General features: G+C 43.7%; 1 protein-coding gene across 4 annotated transcripts in view; it reads left to right on the top strand.

Annotated features, from left to right (window-relative positions):
- Positions 1-11921: 11921 nt before the first annotated feature.
- Positions 11922-14201, top strand: part of AIFM3 (apoptosis inducing factor mitochondria associated 3) — an 85921-nt gene continuing 83641 nt past the window's right edge. For all 4 annotated transcript variants that reach the window (XM_066603171.1, XM_066603172.1, XM_066603170.1 and 1 more), the window contains exon 1: positions 11922-12155. The gene's annotated coding sequence lies outside the window, so the exon portion shown is untranslated. The remainder of the gene's footprint in view (positions 12156-14201) is intronic.

Genomic DNA, 14201 nt, shown 5'->3' with positions numbered 1-14201 from the left:
CCAGGGTTCTTTCCAGGTTCTCGACAAAGGGAATGAAGTTTAGTTTATAGGCCTGGGAGGAGTCCGCTGAGATGTTGGTTCCCAGGTATTTTATATGTGAGTTGGCCCACCGAAAGGGGAGCGCTGCCTCCAGTTGGGAGACCTCGGCCTGCGGGAGTGAGACGTTCAGGGCTTCAGATTTTTGGGCGTTGATTTTGTAATTGTTTATTCTCCCAAATTTTTCGAATTCTTTAAGGAGCACTGGCATGCCGACTCTGGGATTGGATAAATAAAGTAGCAGATCATCTGCAAATAGTGCCATTTTGTGTTCTGAAGTGTTTATCTTGAATCCTTTTATCGAGTCGTTGCTTCTGATCGAATTGGCTAAAGCCTCCATAGTTAAGATATATAAGAAGGGGGAGAGGGGGCACCCCTGTCTCGTTCCATTACTCACTTTGAAGGGGTCAGACAGTGCCCCGTTCACTCTAATTCTAGCTGTGGGGTCTTGATACAGCGCCATGACCCACTGGAGCATTCGAGGGCCCATTCCAATTTTTTTAAGTGTGGCAGAGAGGAAGGTCCAACTCACCCTGTCAAATGCCTTCTCGGCGTCAATTGCCAGAAGGCACAGCGGGGTATTGGTGGATTTGGCTCTGGCTATCAAGGACAGTGTCTTAATGGTGTTGTCCCTTGCCTCTCTGCCTGGTACGAAGCCCATTTGCTCCAGGTGGATCAGCCTGGGTATTAGATTCTGTAGCCTGTTTGCTATTAATTTAGCAAACATCTTGACGTCTACATTTATTAATGAAGTTGGTCTATAGCTCCCGCAGGCCGAGGGGTCCTTCCCTGGTTTGAGAATGATTGAGATGTGCGCCTGTAGTGCCTGTTTGGGAAACGGGTGTCCTCTATTTACTGTGTTGAAAGCGTCTAATGCTATTGGGGCTAGTTCTTCCATGAACAGTTTATAAAACCTGGCCGTGTACCCGTCTGGTCCTGGGCTTTTGTTTGTCTTTAGATTTTGGATTATGGCAGTCAATTCTTGTGGAGTAAAATCTTGTTCTAGTTCCTCTGCCTCCGTTGACGTCAGGCTCTTTGGGGCATGTGCTAGTAGATATGCTTCTATCTCCTCCTCCCGGGGAGAGGAGGCAGAAGGGGGCTCTGTCGGGATGTTGTAAAGTTTGTTGTAATAAGATTTGAATTCTTCCAGTATATCTTTGGTGCTGTGGGCCATGTGTCCTTTAGATGATTGAATTTTGGAGATATAAGTAAGTGGCAATCTGGGGTGGAGAGTTCTGGCTAGGTGGCTTCCGCATTTATCTCCATATTCAAAGGACCCCTTCCTGAGCTTATCTCTGGAGGTCAGGGAGCGCTGATCTACAATTCCCAGTATTTGTTGACGTATTGACGAAATCTCTGATCTCAGGACTTCGCTTTGCTGTCTTTTATTTGCGCTTTCCCTGTCCCTCAGAGAGGCTAATAGTCCCGTCAGAGTCGCTGATCTCTCTTTTTTAATTCTTGTTCCATGAGAGATTAATACCCCTCTCAAGATGCATTTTAGTGTTTCCCATTTTATTGGAGCCGGAGTCTGATCGGTTTGATGAACCTCTTTGAATGTTTCTATTGCATTCCTGATTGCCACGGTGCATAGTGGGTCTCTTAGGAGATTGTCATTAAGTCTCCAGGACTGGATTCTTGGAGTGGTTCCCCATCCTGCTAAGCCTCCCAGAACCGGAGCATGGTCTGACCACAATATGTCTCCGTGTGAACATGAAGGATATCTATCTAAAAGGCTGTGTGAGATCAGTAAGTAGTCTATCCTGCTATAGGAATTGTGGGCTGCTGAGTGGAAGGTGAAATCTCGGTCCTCTGGATGCAATATTCTCCAGAGATCCACAAGCTGTAGTGTGTCTAATTTTTTCTTAAGTGTCCTAAGTGCTGTTCGGGAGACGGAGGACTTACCCGATGAGGTGTCCATGGTGGGATCCATGACCAGGTTGAGATCGCCTCCCAGGATGATTTCCGATCCATCCGCAAATTTGGCGAGGATGTTTAACACTCTCAGTGCTTGGGATACCTGGTTCTGGTTAGGAAGATAAATATTTGCAAATGTGATTACTTTACCCAGAATTTCAACCTTGAGGAAAATATATCTACCTCCTTCATCGGTCAGTGAGTCAATTTGCTGGTTCTGTAGAGTTCTGTGTAAAGCTATGGAGCCCCCCCCCCCGCCTTTCTCAGGGGGTCGGGGCTGTGCAGCCACGTGGTGTAGAATGAGGAGGAGCAGGCCGGCACACAGCCCACCTTGAAATGGGTTTCTTGTAATAAAGCCACCATCACCTTTTTTTTGTGGAGATGGTAGAGGAGCTGCCTTCTCTTCTGTGGGCTGTTCAACCCTTTAGTGTTGAGTGAACAAAATGTTAGATTCGCCATTTGGAGTCCATTGCAAGAATAGGTGTGTGCCTTTGTCTCCCCTCGATCGGGTTGTTAAGGGGGAAGGGGGACACATGAGGGAAGGAGGAGGATAGGAAACACATAAGGGGATAACGCTTAACTGGGGTACAAACAAAAACTGTTAGGGTGACCCTGCTGGTCCCCTTCAACTAAAAGCCTGCCTAGTTTAGGCAGAGATCGGCAGCTTTAATTAGCTGTCGGCCCTATGTGGGAGAGTGGAAGCCAAGGAGGGGTAAGCTCCTCCCGCTTGCCAACCCCTAGAGGTTCCTTCCCCCTTTCAAAAGGAAAAAAGGCCCAGGACTGGTGGTAATAGGAGTAGATGTTCCCAGACCCGGCTGGGTCTAACTTTGCCCCCCCTCTAATTGGATCTGATGGCGCATTCCGCTAGCGGGGTGATGATTATGAGAGAGAGAAGGGGGGGGGGGTAACCAATGGGTGAGAGAGGATTAGGTTGAAGTAAAGTTAAATCACAGGGTGAGTTAGGATAGATATATTATCCGTCGGATCATTCCGGGGGTTCGCTTCTGGTGTCGATTCTTTCTCCCTGTTGCAGTTCTTTGCGGCGACGTCTGGATTTTGCGGGTGCTGGTTGCCATGTGTTCCTTGGGGGCATCACCGGTAGGGTGCACGGGGTGGGCCAGTCCGGTAACCGGACCGGGGGTAGCTCTAGGGTGCCCAGGAAGTTTGGTAGGTCTCCCAATCCTCTGAATGTTGTAGATTTGCCATTTTTGGATGCATGTAGTTGGAAGGGGAACCCCCAACGATAGGGTATTCCCCTGTCCTGCAGCAGCGTCAGTAGGGGTTTTAAGGCTTTCCGCAGCTGGAGGGTCCTACGAGAGAGGTCTGGGAGAATATGGATCGGTGTTCCCTTAAAGGTCAGTTCTTTAATGGCACGGGTTTTTTGTAATATTAAATCTTTGTCCTTGTAGAAATGGATTCGACAGACCACATCCCTTGGTCTGCCAGGATCCGCGGGTTTCGGGCCTAGTGATCTGTGGATTCTATCAATTTCCAGCATGGTAGATTCGGGTCTTTTCAGGATATTGTTGAAGAAAGACTGGGCCCAGGATTCGAGTTGGGATGGTTCTATTTCCTCTGTGAGACCTCTTATGCGCAAGTTATTTCTTCGGTGGCGATTCTCCAAATCATCTATGTGGGTATAGAGGTCTAGAATCTGCTGGGAGTGTAGGTGGAGTTCTTGATTATGGGACTCGAGGGTCTCTGTAGTCTTCTCCTGGGCCTCCTCCACTGCCTCTACTCTTTGGCCAATCTGTCGAATCTCAAATTGGAGGGACTCCATGTCTTTCTTGCGGGCGGTTTCCAGTTGCTGAAATTGGGCGTCGATATGGTTCTGTGTTGGTAAGGCTCTGAGGTGCTTTTTCCAGTCCCAGCTCTCTTCCTGTGTCAGCGTGGGAAACTCTTCGGGATTCCTCGGGGTGGGGCATCTGGCCTCGGTTGAATGTCTCTCTATATCGCTAGAGTGTTTATGGCTGGGTTGCCTTGAGGTCAACTCCTGTGTTGAGAGTGCATGACTTGCGGACGCAGTTGTGCTCTGGGTGTCAGGTTGTCTGGGTCTTCTTTGGCTCGGGGTTCTTTGAGGCTGCGGGTCGTCCCAGGTTGACTGGGTTACTGTGGCCCCTTTTGCGTCTGTGTATGGGCCTCTTGAGGAGCCCTTGAGGGCACTTCTGGTGCTTTGCTGTGGTTCGGGGGAGCTTTGTGACTCTGGTGAGCTGCGTGATGGGGGGGAACCGCGATTTGGCGGTGGTGTTGAGCCGCTCTGGGGGGGTGAGCATTGAGAGAGTTCTCCCTCTAGATCTGGGGGTTGCAGGGGGCCTGGACTGATGTGGGCTCCTCCAGTTCCCTTATTACTGGTGGGGACTGAGCCTGTTGCCCTTTGTGGGTTGGGGGCCCCCTTATGCATGGGGGTCTGTATTTGGGTGCAGTCCTGGAGCGTGCTCCCTCCTGGCTCCTGTGTCCCTATGGGGCTCGGGGGGGGGGGGAGACTGCGGGGGGCCGCTGGGGCTCTGATGGTTTTAGCCCCTGTAGGTGATGAGGCACCCCCCTCCCAAATACATATTTTTAATTTATTATTTAGATTTTTTTATTATAGATATGGCAAAAGAGGGGTGATTTAAACTTTTACAACTTTTTTTTTTTCAATTAAAAAAAACTTTATTGATTTTTTTTATTACATTACTTTGAAGTCCCCCTGGGGGACTTTAAGATGCGCTGCTTTGATCGCTCCTGCAGTATGACGTAATGCTATAGCATTACGTCATACTGCTTTTTGACAGGCAGTCTATCAAGCCACCCCACGGGGATCGCTATATAGGCAGTCTGTTAAGGCAGCCCTGGGGCCTTTCATTACACTCATGACACCCGCACGGCTCCCCCGATCTCACCGCGGGGGGGGGGGGAGGCCGTGCGGGACCCCCGAACATCGGGGGATTTAAATGCCGTTGTCAGAATTGACAGCGGCATTTAAATGGTTAATAGCCGCGATCGGCCGCGTGGCTATTGCCTGCGGGTGTCAGCTGTTATAAACAGCTGACGCCCGCACTGTATGAAGAGAGGTAGCCACGCAACCTCTCTTCATACATGCCCCGCGGCTCCATGACGTACCGGTACGTCATTGGTCGTTAAGGGGTTAAACTCAACTAAAAATCATCGTTCGGACAAAAAGCAAACAATGGTAGCATTTACATGCAACGATTATCGCTCAAAATACATCATTTGAGCGAATTTTGAGCAATAATCGTTGTGTGTAAGTGGGGCTTAAGAATGCTTTAAAAAATGAATGAACAAAAGAGAAATCTAAATCCAATTAATATTTGGTGTGACCACCCTTTAACTTCAAAACAGCATTCTTTTGGGGTACTTTTGCAACTGCAAAGTGGTTTTTCAAACATCTTGCAGAACCAACCACAGATCTGTGGATGTCGGCTGCTCAAATCCCAGACAGACTCGATGATGATGAGATTAGGGCTCTGTTGGGTCCATATCATCACTTCCAGGACTCCTTGTTCTTCTTTACACTGAAGATAGTTCTTGGTGACATTGTCTTTATGTTTTAGGCTGCTGTCCTGCTGCAAAATAAGTTTGGAGCCAGATGCCTTTTAATAAAAAACCCAAACATCTTACTTTACAGCATTTTGCCACAACTGCCTAAAACCTTTGCAGAGTACTATATATACAAATATACACAATAGATTGTATATAATCTTACCTAGATATTATAGAAAATTGGAATAATTCTGATTAAAGACCAAAGAGAAAAAAAACATTTGTTACAGCTTTATATCAAGGTGACAGATTAAGGCAGAGCAGTGTGAAAACTAGAAGCTTTCATAATGACCCAGTGATCATTGCTTGAGTTCCTTCTCTTTTAGATTAGGGCATTAGTCCTGTGATTCGATGCAGATTAGAAATTGCTATCCCACATCCGAATTATATGCTGTTATAAAAGGTCTAACAAAATCAATCAAAATTGGATCTGTTGGCAATTAGGAGAGATTACAGGAGGAATAAGGGTCAAGGAAATGATTAACGGGAAGAATGGGGGTTATAACTGCTGGCTAAACAACTTTTGGCTAGTAGTTATCTAATATCTATTGTTATAAGCAGATCTGTTTTAATGGTCAGGCAATTCAACATCAGATCTTGAGGTAAAAATACATCCCCTCTGCTGCATTTGCAAATTTGCAAGTTACAGATTCCGTTGTAACGTTGAGGTGTTGAGTAGCAGCTCGGCCTTTCTTCTTCATAGTCTTGTGAGTGTGCTTGCTAATGGGTGGGGGAATCAGTGGCATGAACTATACTTTTCTATATCTAGCCATGCATTAGTATAGTAACTCAGTTACTTGAAGAACAAGTCTTGAATATTCAGTTCAGCATTTAAAGGGATTGTCCAGTTGTAAACTATTAGTGGACTATCCTTAGGATAAGTCATCAATAGTAGATCAGCGAGGGTCCATCTCTTGGGACCCCCAATAATCAGCTGCCCGCCAGGCTGGTGCACTCGTGTACTAAGCAAATTTCTGCAGGAAGCAGACAACTCTGTTCTTACAGTAGTGGTCAGGCTTGGTATTGCAGGCAAAATTCCTGTTGAAGTAATAGTAAGTCCTTGGTCCTGGTTTTCCATTTCCCGTTGTCCTGAGCATTTATGTAGATATAGAACATGGGGATAATCTTAAAATAATTATAACTTTAGGAGAGGACAAACATAATGGCTATTTGGGATGAAAGCAGTATTATACTTTTTCTAAATGAATATTTTAATTCATTTTTATGCATCATTTTTTTCTGAATGTACCTCACCATTGAGATCATCTGTGGTCTCTGGCAGTTGTATAGAGACACATAGAAATGAATACCGTTTTCTCTGTAGGGATGTTCCTGTATGAATGAGAAGATAAAGAGACACTCATAAATTAATCAGCAGTTTGGCTTTTAGCATATAATGTAGTGCTTTCTTTGAAGGGGCAGTTTTAGTTAAGATTTGTATTAGCTTCCAATTGAAAGAGGATATTGAAAATTAAACAAATTATCATCATAGATGAATCTTAAAACATTTTAATTCATCATAAAAAATGTCACCTTCATAGTGAACATAAATTAAGACTAAACATGAACTCAGATCATTATTTATTCAGCATACAAGGAGTTTTTAAAAGGTCAAAAAATAATGAAGTAACATAAAAGCAAGCAAGAAAAAGAAGAATCTACTCCTATGTCCGAGCCAGATGCCCAAAACACCTAGTCTGGATCAGATCTAAGAGTTGTCCAGAAGGACGGATATAGCTATAACTCTGAGAACAAAACGATTAATAATGAAACTAAGCAATGGGGAAAAGGCTGTCCCCAGATGGTAAAGGGGGTTACAATTGATAGATGAAAATATTAATAGTCACAACAGCACAAAGTAACAGATGTACTATACCAAATAATTAGAATTAACCCCTTATCCATGTCAGAGATGGCATCCAGAGGACATGGACTGGACCAAGACTCCACCATAAAAAGGAATAACCAACACCCTCTGAGAGGAGAGGCTGGAATATGTATACTACTATAATGGTTGATTGGCTGATGCATCTACATTTCAGGTCCTATCAAAAAACTGTAAACATTACAAAATCAACCTTAAAGTGACTTTCTGGTTCCAGGATAAAATCCTGTCCCAGGACCTGAGGGAGTGGGGGATATATTGCCTTCACTTGTTCTTCTTTGCCATCTTTCTGATCTGGCACTTCCAGGTCCCATTTTTGGCCATCTGCAATCTTCAGACTACCTAATTCCCATAGTTCATTGGTAGAGTTTGACAACCAATGCACTATACATGCTCTCTTGATTGACCAGCACTGCTCATATTATCAGTGCTTGCCAATCAGAGAGTAGTGCACAGTGTGTATTTGCTAGATGGAAAATTGCGGCGGATGTTTTGATCGTCCGAAACCTGAGACTGGAATCAGTGGTTTGGACAGACAGTAGAAAAGAGCAAATGCAGGTAATATATCCCCAACCTCTACAGTCCCAGAACAGAAATTTGTGCCAAAATCAAAAGGTCACTTTAAAGAGATAAATGTACCCTAAACTGGAGCTGTCATTGCTGAAAACTTTAATACCTCTTTGTTAAAAATGTACCCGAATTATAGGCAGACGCGCAACCCCACCTCCTAATCAGCTAATATTGGCTACCAAGTGGCCATCTTTTCTGCAAAGGAACTTTAATATTACGTTGTTTGAAATCCATGATGCATTACTTGCATGGGCTGAGTGGTTCACTGCTAAAAAGGTGTGTGTGTGTGGAGGGATGGGGGTCTCATGTATAGACTGCAGTTTTCCTTATTTAACATGTCAAAAGGGGCTATATTATCCAGAATCCTTCCATATTTCATGTTATTTCCCAACAGTTACAATAGGCTATCGTTGCTCACAAATCTCAACCTACTTAGAAACATTCATGTCTACTGCAAGAAAGAATGTCACAAGTAGCCTATCAGCTATGTGCAGTATGAATGATTATTGCCCTTGGCCAGATATGAGAGATTACAGTGTGTCAATCTAAGTAAAGGTATACAGAATAAATCATGCACTTCTTTATGACTCCAGGTATATAACCGGTCCTACTTGTACTGGGGCAAAAGTGGGACATACTGTATACTGAAGTTAAAAGTTATGCAAGATAGTCCAGTTTAGTAGCACACGTACAGTATATGGATGTTTTACATACCCTATTAAAAGTTCAATTTCTGTGGCATAAAAATGGTAATAAATTATCTTCTCATGGGTTTAGTAACTCGACAGCCAAAAGACCCAGATAAGTACGTGTTTTAACCTAAATGTTACAGACAGTAGAATGTGATGAATAGACTTGATAATCTCTACAGGAAATCCTTCTTTAGAAACTAAACATTCGATTTCTAAATAGAGGAAACTCAGAAGACTACAGTATTTGTCAGTGTTGTAAATGGAAGACTACAGCAGCCCCACTTTGTAGAAAAACAGCCACTTAACATAATAACCTTGTATTCACCTTGTCTGAAATTCTGATTATATTAAGCAGAACATTGTCATTTTAGACTTGTTCAAATATTATGTTACAGAATACCAATCATTTCTTTATGTCATTTGTAAATACATTTGGAATGTACAAAGACTTGTAATATGACATTCAATATAAATATGAAGAACTCTCTCCCTCCTTAGGTTTTGCTCACATCATAAGATACCTATACCTTAGAGGTAACAGTGTATATTGACAGTATTCTCTGACATATACCTTCAAGTATACTTCCAATGAATGGCTGTGCACTGCCTGTGATTGGCTGAGCGCTCAGCCAATCAGCACAGCCCTTTCAGGAGGCATGGATTTTTAAATCCCCGACTGCTGAAATAGCTTCACAGCAGTGTCGGGGAGCCAGGCAGAGAGGTGAGTATATAATTTGTTTTTTCATCACTTAGGGATGTTTTTTAGGGAAGGGTTTTTTTTTTCAAGCCCTTCCCTGAAAATTATTGCTTTCAATTGGGCCGAAGCGGCACCTACCCCATTGAAAGCAATGGTATAGCATCCTGTACTTCTGCCACCTCTCACATCACAGAAAAAAACATTGCTAGTGGGTAGGCACCCTAAATGTTCAGAAATATACCTATTGTAAAACACTAAATAGAAGACGCAAAGTTTGGGGGGATGCAGCTGCAGTATTGCCTAAATAACCCACAGCCTATAAGTATATTGTCAGGAGCCTGAACTGTGATCTCCTCTATTGTAACTGTGTGACAGGAGCTGTGTAATCATCATCAGTAACTGTAACAACAGTGCATGTCTTCCCCCTCAACACAGTTGCTGTGGTAGATTCATGCAACATCATCACACCGACTGAGAAATTGACTAGAAAACGAACACAGAACTTCAAGCCGATCTGAGCTGATCAAAACTAAGGTTACATGGCCATCTGAGGAAAAGAGAAAGAGGGAGTTTCAGACAGAAAGGAACAACTGAACAAAATAACACTACCCATATATACGGGGGGGGGGGGGGGGGTTAGTTGCATAAAGAATGGATAAAAAAAATAGCCCTTTCACTTTCAAGCATAGTTTTTCGTTCGCTTCTACACAAAGCAATGGTTGTTCATTAGTTGTTTACTGACGTATCGTTCATAGAGGGGATCTGGATGCAAATTTGTTCACAAGTCGTTCAAATATGAATGAGTGTGGCTTTACACCTGATGACTTTTGATCAACCAGCGACTATTTTTTTGGTAAGCTGAGATGACTAGCGACTTGTTGCTCATCAGCCCGTTGTTGGACATGTTTACACCAAACCACTACAGTTTAAATTCCCTCTGTTGAGCGATTACTTGGCCGGTTATGATCTCTTGTAAGAGTATCAGTTTCAGTGTACACAAAAAACTCTTATATCACACCAGCGTGGAGAAAGAAAATGTAAATTTATAGAAACCAGCAGAAGAGAGAAAAAAGTCCAAAATATCGTATTTGAACATATTTATGCCTACACATCTTATATACACATGCAGCTTAGCGAGGGCTCCTTCACACTGACGAGAAAATCGGGCGATTTTCTCAAGATGCGAGAGTGAATGAAAACACATGATGAGGAAACCAATGATTTTTAATTGTTTCATTCTCATTTGTGATGTTTTTACTCCCGCGATGCTGTGTGGAAAAAAAAGAAAATTGCAGCATCTCCTATCTCTTTGTGATATCGCCCATTGTACTTAATGGGAGAACATCGCGATCCCCTGCCGTAGCTGTGAAAGCCACGCAGAGGGATTCCTTCAGCCCCGCAGGGATGTGAGGCGGTCGCATCCAGGGGTTTCCACATGTTTACAATGGGGCGGCAACAGCAGCACTAGCCTCATTGAAAACAATGGGAGAACATCTCGATCTCCTGCCGCGGCTGTGACAACTTTGGCGCGAATGAAGGGAACCCCCACAGGGATGCGAGGCTGTTTCCATGTGAAAACGCCTGGCATCCAGGGGATTTCAGAAGGATTGCGAGTACGATATCGGGGCCATGGATCACGTCCCAATATCGCCCTCGCTAGTGTGTAAGAGCCCTGACTGTGAATTTTTTACGAAAAGAAAGTTATTAGAGATGAGCGAGCCTACTCGCTAAAGGCAATTGCTAGGGCGAGCATTGCCTTTAGCGAGTACCTGCCTGCTCGTGACGAAAGGTTCGAGTGCCCGGTCGGGGGGAGCGGTGAGTAGCGGCTGTCAGCAGGAGGGAGCGGGGGGGGGGGGGGAGAGAGAGATCTCCCCTCCGTTCCGCCCCGCCGCTCCCCGCCCGCCGCTGGCACCCGAACCTTTTCTCTCGAGCGGGCAGGTGCTCGCTAAGGGCAATGCTCACTCGAGCAATTGCCTTTCGCGAGTATACTCGCTCATCTCTAAAAGTTATGCCTTAAAAAGGCAAATGTCCTTTGTATCTCCTGCCCTGACATTACAGAGCAGATATATAGTATTTCCTTCACTGCAAACAACTGATTGCAGGAGTTCCCAGAAGTTAGACTTCTACTTCTATTGCGAGCCCCCAACAGAGCGTGGTTGGAAATTTTTACTTTCTGATTAGATGTTCCCTAACCGCTTTCTTAAGTATATCCGCTTATAATAGGAGTAGTGAACTATTTCTAATACTTAACAGAAAACATGCAATTGTAATAACTATATTACACAATGTGACGGCTCTATCGGCATTATACCCACATGTATTATGTCCAATGCATATCCAGTGTTGACACTGATGTGACATGATACATTTCCAGTTTATATGCAGGTAATCATTGATCAGCACTTCAGGTGAACTGTCTTAGACCAGTCTCCTTCCCTTTGATGAGTGACACCAGGTTTATTACTCTAGGAATGTCTTCCCTTGGCAGTAGGGTTGGCTCAGGCGATGGGATAGACGGGGTGGGAGGGGGCAGAGTGTTTGACAATTCTTGCTGTGCTTGCATCCTGACTTACTTCATCAATACTGCATGCAGCTGTAGGGAGCTGCCTGTGTTCTCTGCTGCAAACCCAGGACTAGCAGTTCTCTCTTTCTTCTTCAGCTAGCCCCTACAAAATTACTTACCCTCCACCCATCATCATCATCAAAGACATAATGCAATGCAATGTAAAGATTTTGCAGCCCTGGTAATGCCAGGCTCTGAATGGTTTAAAGGAACCAGGAGAAGCTTTAACTCTGACATGTCATTCTGTCTTCTGAGGTAAGTGGCTTCCAATTTTACCATCATCTCAGCTAACTTGTAAAGTAGATAGATAGAGCAGCTAGGCTGCGGACTGATTTATATATATATACAGGGCTGCACACTTTCTATTGCAGTGCAGCTTTGGAGTTTGACAGAATGCAGGTGCATGCCATAATAGGTGTCTCTGGGCTGTGCTGCATCCAGTATGAGGACCAATACATTTCAGATCTGATATAATGCGTTCTTCACAAAGCTTTGGAAATACCCAATATGTGTAGTTCTACTACCGGTATAAGAAGCCTGAATGTTAAATCATGTATAGACAATTATCAGTCTTTTGATATCATGCCGGTTTTATAGCACGTAATATGCAGGGAATACATCAATTCTGAATGCCTTTCTTAGAATATTCTTATTATGTAACATTTTAGCACAGCAGGTAGAACAGTCTGTAGAGGCAATACCTATTGCACATGAAATAAAGCAGTGTTTGTCAGATATAGCAGAGCTGAGTTAGGGCACGTTCAAATGAGCGTTTTTACGTAACGTATTTTTTACGTGCATAATACGCAGTGAATAGAACCCGTTAATTTCAATGGGTTTGTTCACCGCTGTGTATTTTCTTACGCAACTTTTAGTTTTGTGGAAATAAAACGCAGTTGGTGTCCTATCTTGGTGTGTATTAAGCACCGTAACAGAATAGACTGCGTAAATATAAAAGCTGCAATGGAATTTTGTTTTCATGCTCGACTGATCTACACGACCATCTAAGGCATTGGTGTCCAATGCATTCGGTCACACGGGCGAATATACAGCACGTAAAAACGTTGCACCGAAAAAGATGGAACATACAAAAAAAAGGGAGGGGGACACATTTTAGCAGCATCCAATGCTGCGAAAAGTTACAGGTGCCTCTATGTAGGCATTAAAAGGCATTTCTAGGATTTATGCCGAGCGAGGGCTTTCCAGGGTGTGACGAATATTTTTCCTAAGAATATCGCACCCGGTCGTGTAGATGGACGAGAAAACAATTAAACACTGGACTTGATCACTGAAAATCATCTATTCATGCAAATTTACAGCGCGGACGAGAGAACGCAAAAATGCATACGCTCGTGTGAAAGAGCTTTAAAGATGTAGCCATAATTGTAATAAGCCATCTAAGTGATGATAATTGTTGCATCTAAAACAATGTCTTCTGATTGCTCAGAGTAAATATACAACTTATTCAGGTTTCTCGTTCATTAGTACCAAATGCTACAATCATAGCTTTTAATTATCTAGCGGACAAGAGAAAATGCATATGTAGTGTAATATACATGACATATATTTGCAGCAGTGCGAACGAATTTCCAATGAAAAGCTTCCCGTTGTTACAGATCTTGCAATGGATGCCCCTTTAATGGTCAGAGGCTTATAGTAAAGACAAACTGCAAATCTGGAAATTGTCCTGTCTGTGGCCAACTTAAAGGGTATTGCCATCTGAGACTTACATGGCATATCAACTTGATGAGCCATAAAAGTCTGTTAGATGGGGATACCGCCTCTGGGACCCGCATCGATCTCTAATTCTAGCCCCACTGGTCCAATTTGCCTGAGTGGTGACCAGGTATGGTCATGACTTGTGAAATGGGTTTTGTGAGTGGGTTTTGCTACGCTATATCTGTTACTAGCATAGGAGTGAATGGGAGTTATGCAAACAGCATAGCACAGCAAGCTACACTTTTTCCATAACTCGGAATCTGCAGAAATAGAGTAGCTCACCATTGTTACTCTGTCTGTGAAAATCCCACTGACTTCTATGGAAGTTACAGAAACAGCAGAGTGAAGCCCACTCACCAGTCTCTATAAGTCCTTACCACCCCCTGCCACCACATTCAGTCGGGTTGGGGGCAATAGGAATCAGAACTAGAGAAAGTTGTGGTTTCTAGAGTTAAGACCCGTATCTAATAGACTCTAATGGCATAAGAAAGTCTCAGGTTGAAATACCTTTTTAAGACTTTCAGTTTGATCCCTTCTAATTACAAAGTAAAATGAAATTATATTTGCTATGTAATTGCCAAG

Source organism: Eleutherodactylus coqui, chromosome 5 (assembly GCF_035609145.1).
Source record: "Eleutherodactylus coqui strain aEleCoq1 chromosome 5, aEleCoq1.hap1, whole genome shotgun sequence".
NCBI lineage: Eukaryota > Metazoa > Chordata > Amphibia > Anura > Eleutherodactylidae > Eleutherodactylus > Eleutherodactylus coqui.
Note: the sequence above shows the minus strand (reverse complement) of the source record. Positions and strands in the feature narration are given on the sequence as shown.